The 6,044-nt window shown below is 48.8% G+C and overlaps 1 protein-coding gene across 1 annotated transcript in view; it reads left to right on the top strand.

Moving 5' to 3' along the window:
* SHFL (shiftless antiviral inhibitor of ribosomal frameshifting) overlaps positions 1–6,044 on the top strand; it is a 181,094-nt gene that overhangs the window by 54,292 nt on the left and 120,758 nt on the right. The gene's annotated exons all lie outside the window — the stretch shown is intronic.

The following is a 6,044-nucleotide window of genomic DNA, read 5'->3' as shown; positions in this document are numbered from 1 at the left end:
GACAGACAGCAGAGGTGGAATTAGGGAGGCCACTGGTGGAGGAACGCAGGGGCAGGCGGGGGGAGCGCACCTCCCCCGGCCCCATTGGGGAGGGGGTGCCATCGCTGTTGCCCCCCGGACACGTGCCGCGCACCCCTCCCACCGCGCCAGGCGCCATGCCCCTGCGGGCGGCGCGCCACACCCCCAGAATGCATGCCAGGCCCCACGGGCGACATGCCATGCCCCCGCCTGCTCTCTGCCCCCGCTGCTGGAGCATGCAGCTTCGCCACTGAGGGAGGCACGACTGGTTCTGTCACACTGCACTGAGCCTAGAGGGGCCACATGGCACCACAACTATGACTTAGTAAATTAGCACAATGGAGAGTGAGAGGCAGGGAGGCACTGAATTTTGGCCTTGCAGCTGAAATTTTAAAGACCAAATTCCACCCCTTCAAGTACCTACTTGGTATACCCAGGGTAGCTAGGAATTTAGGAACTGACGTTTCTTGTAGCATTGAAAAAGTGGTGGGAGAAAATTAACATGCTAAATTTCTCTGGAACTGGATGCAGTTACAGAAACAGGAGCAGAGCCTGGCAGCCCTTGGAAGTGAACCATCTAAGAGTACAAAGCAGAGAAAGGCAACCTGTGGCCCTCCAGATGTTGTTGGGACTCAAACTCCCATCAACCCTTACCAGTGGCTGTGTTGACTGGGCCTGGTGGGAACTGGGAATCCAGCAACATCTAGAGGGCCACAGGCTCCCCTTCTCGAATATTGTATAAAGATGCTTTGCATATTACTAGACCTGTGTCTGTTACAGTTATTAATTCACAACTGCACCTGAGGATGCTTTAATAAGGCTGAAACAGCCCATTAGCAGATGTGTGTGTCAGTGTTATTCATAATACCCTGCCAATAATACAGTAATTTTAAAGTCTGGAAAATCAAAGGCATATTACTAGCAGTGGGAGCTTTCCAGGAGACCCTGTGGTTAACTTTTCAAAACTGCCATCCCTAGAACATTTTAAGTGCCAAAAAGGAGCAAAAAATAGGCTTCTGGTGGAGTTGTAAATCAACCAATGATAGATTCCTCAGCTGTTTCCACTTAGATGAAACCTAATGAGAATGGCTCTACGTTTTATATGATAGTCATATATGCTGCAGGACATTGCTGTTTCTGTTGGGAAATAACTACGAATACCAACTATTCCTGGAGTCCCACATGTGTGGGAAACTGCAAAAGAAAAATGGCTGACTGCCTGAATTGAAAACGTGTGGGCCTTGGCTCTAGTCAAAAAAGCCCCCCCCCCAAACTGGAATATACCACATTGGTCCAAATATAAGCCCCCCCCCCAAATTTCGACCATGAAAAGTTAAAGTGCAGCTTAAAATTGTGACCTTACAAAAATTGGCTTTTATGATATTGCTACTGAAACAGAACATTATGGTAAAACAGAACGGGTGTGAGTGCCTGCGGATTTTTAAGGGAGCTGCTTATATTTGGGTATTGCCCTTTTTTCTCCCCTACCCCCCTTTAATTTTAAAGGCGTGGCTTATATTCAGGTGCGACTTATATTTGGGGCAATACGATATTTAGCATTTGCAAAGCATGGGGGAAAATGGTTCTTAGGCTCCCACTCTCTGAGAAAGGCTCTACCACTCTCAGAGTCATTGGACCACAACCTTAAGCAAGTTTAAATGCTTTACTTAGTAATCAGAGGTCTCACTCGTGCTTTGTTAAATGCTACAGCAGAAACAACACAGGTAATGTCGTGTTGGTTGCAAAATAGCCAAGTGAGAAAGGAGTCATAATGTTAAGAAAAGGACCAAAACTCAGCAGCAGAACACACTGCTTATATAAGGGAAGCAGAAACATCAGCACATCAGGTGCTGTTGGAGTCCAGCTCCCATCAGGATCAAGGTGCATGGGGAGGAGAGCTTAACAGGTTCTGCATCAATGGGTCCTGCTCAAAATCCCTGCCACCTTCCCCCAAAGCCCTTGGAGGGAAGCTTCCTTTGTCGCCTCCTCAGCAGGACAGAAATGAATAAATCTTCTCCCTTGTTATGTACTGAGTTGAATAGGATCCAAACTGCAGCAGTCTGATTGGTCCTAGAACAATAGGATCCAAAATGCAGCAGTCTGATTGGTCCTAGAACAATATGATTCAGAATGCAGCAGTCTGATTGGTCCTAGAACAATGCAGCAGTATGATTGGTTGGCAGGAGCCACCCAATCCAGCTCCAGATAGAAGTGAATCCACAACCTGATTGGCCTACAGGAGAATTCCAGAATTAGCCAATCACGTGCAGCCCATTGTGTAAATAATGTATATAAAGCAGATACTTTGAGGGGACTTTCATTCATTCCTCCTCACCACTATGAGCTGAATAAAGAGCATGAAATCACTTTGCGACTCTGAGTATATTTCATCCCTCCAACCTGCAGTCTTGATCCTGCTTATACTAAATGGCAAAAAATGCACATGAAATGTATTCATGCATTTTATGCAACATGTAGCTTGGCCCACAGATTCAGTTGTTTTCATCTCCACTTAAAGCAGGATCGGGTACTGGTGGCCTCCCAGAAATAGCTGGCCTCAGCCAGGATGGTGTAATTACCTGGAGGCAGAGTCATTATCCAATGCCAGGGCCAGTGCAAGGGTCAGGCAAACAGCAACCCACGTGGTCAGATGGTTCAGGGGTCAGGGAAAGTTTTTTGACAGAATTACAACCCTGGTAGATGAAGGGAATGCAGTGGATGTAGCCTACCTTGATTTCAGCAAGGCATTTGACAAGGTGCCCCATGATATTCTTGTAAAGAAGCTGGTAAAATGCGGTCTTGACTATGCTACCCCTCAGTGGATTTGTAACTGGCTGACTGACCGAACCCAAAGGGTGCTCATCAATGGTTCCTCTTCATCCTGGAGAAGAGTGACTAGTGGGGTGCCACAGGGTTCTGTCTTGGGCCCGGTCTTATTCAACATCTTTATCAACGACTTGGATGATGGACTCAAGGGCATCCTGATCAAATTTGCAGATGACACCAAACTGGGAGGGGTGGCTAACACCCCAGAGGACAGGATCACACTTCAAAACGACCTTGACAGATTAGAGAACTGGGCCAAAACAAACAAGATGAATTTTAACAGGGAGAAATGTAAAGTATTGCACTTGGGCAAAAAAAATGAGAGGCACAAATACAAGATGGGTGACACCTGGCTTGAGAGCACTACATGTGAAAAGGATCTAGGAGTCTTGGTTGACCACAAACTTGACATGAGCCAACAGTGTGACGCGGCAGCTAAAAAAAGCCAATGCAATTCTGGGCTGCATCAATAGGAGTATAGCATCTAGATCAAGGGAAGTAATAGTGCCACTGTATTCTGCTCTGGTCAGACCTCACCTGGAGTACTGTGTCCAGTTCTGGGCACCACAGTTCAAGAAGGACACTGACAAACTGGAATGTATCCAGAGGAGGGCAACCAAAATGGTCAAAGGCCTGGAAATGATGCCTTATGAGGAACAGCTAAGGGAGCTGGGCATGTTTAGCCTGGAGAAGAGGAGGTTAAGGGGTGATATGATAGCCATGTTCAAATATATAAAAGGATGTCACATAGAGGAGAGAGAAAGGTTGTTTTCTGCTGCTCCAGAGAAGTGGACACGGAGCAATGGATCCAAACTACAAGAAAGAAGATTCCACCTAAACATTAGGAAGAACTTCCTGACAGTAAGAGCTGTTCGACAGTGGAATTTGCTGCCAAGGAGTGTGGTGGAGTCTCCTTCTTTGGAGGTCTTTAAGCAGAGGCTTGACAACCATATGTCAGGATTGCTCTGATGGTGTTTCCTGCTTGGCAGGGGGTTGGACTCGATGGCCCTTGTGGTCTCTTCCAACTCTATGATTCTATGATTCTATGAATCCAATGATCATGAAGTCAAGGGTCAAGATGAGCAGGAAGCAGCAAGGCAGGACCAGGAACTACAAGTGTTGCTACCAGCATCTGACTGCTGCTGGAAGCTCTGCCTAAGGCTGAAGGCAGTTGGTTCTCATCAGTGCCTTCTCCTCTGAGTCCTTGAAGGCTAGTCAGCTGCAGGGGGAATGACACCACCTTCTCCCCTTTCAGGCTGCTGTGCGGCTCAGCAAGTGAAGCTGACTCCTGGCCCATGACAGTACTCCACAGATATGTACCATATTTTTCTGTGTACAATACAATGTTTTTTGCTTTAAAAATTTAATCCAAAATAGGGGGTCATTTTATACACTGAAAAATATGGTCCAGCCCTTCAGCTGCTCGTTCTGCTTCTTCTTGGTGTCTGCCATCTTCATGCCCTGCTTGGCTCTGGTCCTCCTTCTCCTCCCTATCGCTAGCTATCACTTGCTCACCTGCCCACCTGCCTCCCTCAGTGGCAGCGAAAATCCCCCCCCCCCCAAGCTCAACAATTGATTTCTTAATTTAGGGCTAAAAAACCAGGGGTCGCCTTATACACGAAAAAATATGGTATGTAGGACACAATGCCCTCTGAGGAGCCTGTGCCAGGCAGGGGTAGTGTCTCACCCCATTACAGAGCAATGCCCCCCCCCCCAGCTAGAAAAGGCAAGGGGAGGGACCTGCTGGAATTGCCAACAAAGCCACCTTCTGCAGCTATTAAAGGTAAGCAAGAGGAGGAGGGAAGCACCCGCAATCTCCAAAGACAAGCCCTTGTGCATGGCCACAAGAGGAGGGAGGTGAAATCCTCCACCCAGAGCCCAGCAGCCAAACTGCTCAAAATTAAAGGGAACAAGGGGGGATATCGCCTCCATCTTGAAACAACCCTGAGCTCCTCGCTTGCCCACTGAGCCTCCCAGACTCACCTGGTATTTTACTGGGGTGACATAACCTTTGATGTACCTATACACAGCCTTGGGAGCCTGCAAGGTGCCAGATCCTTAGAATAAAGTCATGTTCCCAAGGCCACCAGATGCAGCCAAGTCAGGACAGGGCCGTCTTAAGCATATCCAGTGCCGTGGTGTAAAGATCCCTCTGCCCCCCCCCCCGTTTCCCAGAGTTGCCGACCTTTTTTAGGGAGGACGGCACTGCCAGTGACACGCCAAGCTTTGCGGGGCTGGATGAGGCAGGCAGTGGCTGGAGGGCAGCTCCTCTGGCGGGGAGAAGGCGGAGGCTGGATGCGGTGGCTCAGCTGGCTGCTTTGTGCCCTGGTGGCCACGGCAGGCAGAGGCTCTGGGCGTGGCGCTGCTTTGGTGTGGCATGGGGGAGGTGGGGGAGGGCGGAGAGCTGATGCTGGGAGGCGCCGCATTCAGCCTCTGCCTCTTCCCTGGCGCCCTCCAGAACTTGGTGCCCTGCGCCACTAGCCTCTATGGGTAAGACGCCCCTGGGTCTGGACGAAAGCCATTCAGCCTCTGGTTAAACTCTTCATTTGTCTAGGGGAGGAAAGAACAGCATCACGGACTCTCCCCAGGTTCCACGTTTTCGCTTGCCACAGCTCCACAAGTGGGAATTTGGCTTGAGAAGAAGGCCACACACCCCTCAGTCACCCAACATACACGTCAGACTGTGGCTCTTTGCAGATCATGCTTCAGCATTAAATACCCAGGAGGCAAGACAAGAACACAAACACACAGAGGTGTAATGAGTATCCCTTTTCAGTGCTAGATTTCAACACAACAGCGGCATCATATTGCCCTACACATACGTCTAATGGTCCAGTGTGTCTGGCTGTTAACCAGAAGGTTGGTGGTTCCAACGCAGCCCACGCAGGTATGGCTATGGGCAGGATTCCTGCGCTGCATACCATCACACCCCCTTGCCATTTCTCCTATGTCTCAGCTCCCAGCTCTTGTCTAAACTGATGACTTTACACAGATACCATATTTCACCACATAAACATCACATTTTATATGCCGATTTTTATTATAAAAAAGGGATGTGTGACCATTATGCGGTGAATTATGGTTACACTCCAGCCAGCAGCAGCCGTAAGAGCCAGGACCAAGCCTCTTGTGACTAACTGCGGCTGTAAAACTTCTGAACTAGCTGCCTGGACAAAAAGTGCTGTTTTAAGGCTGAAAAC

Source organism: Podarcis filfolensis (assembly GCF_964270895.1).
Source record: "Podarcis filfolensis genome assembly, chromosome: 17".
In the NCBI taxonomy this organism is placed as follows: domain Eukaryota; kingdom Metazoa; phylum Chordata; class Lepidosauria; order Squamata; family Lacertidae; genus Podarcis; species Podarcis filfolensis.
The sequence above is the reverse complement of the archived record's forward strand: the minus strand, read 5'-3'. Positions and strand labels throughout refer to the sequence as shown.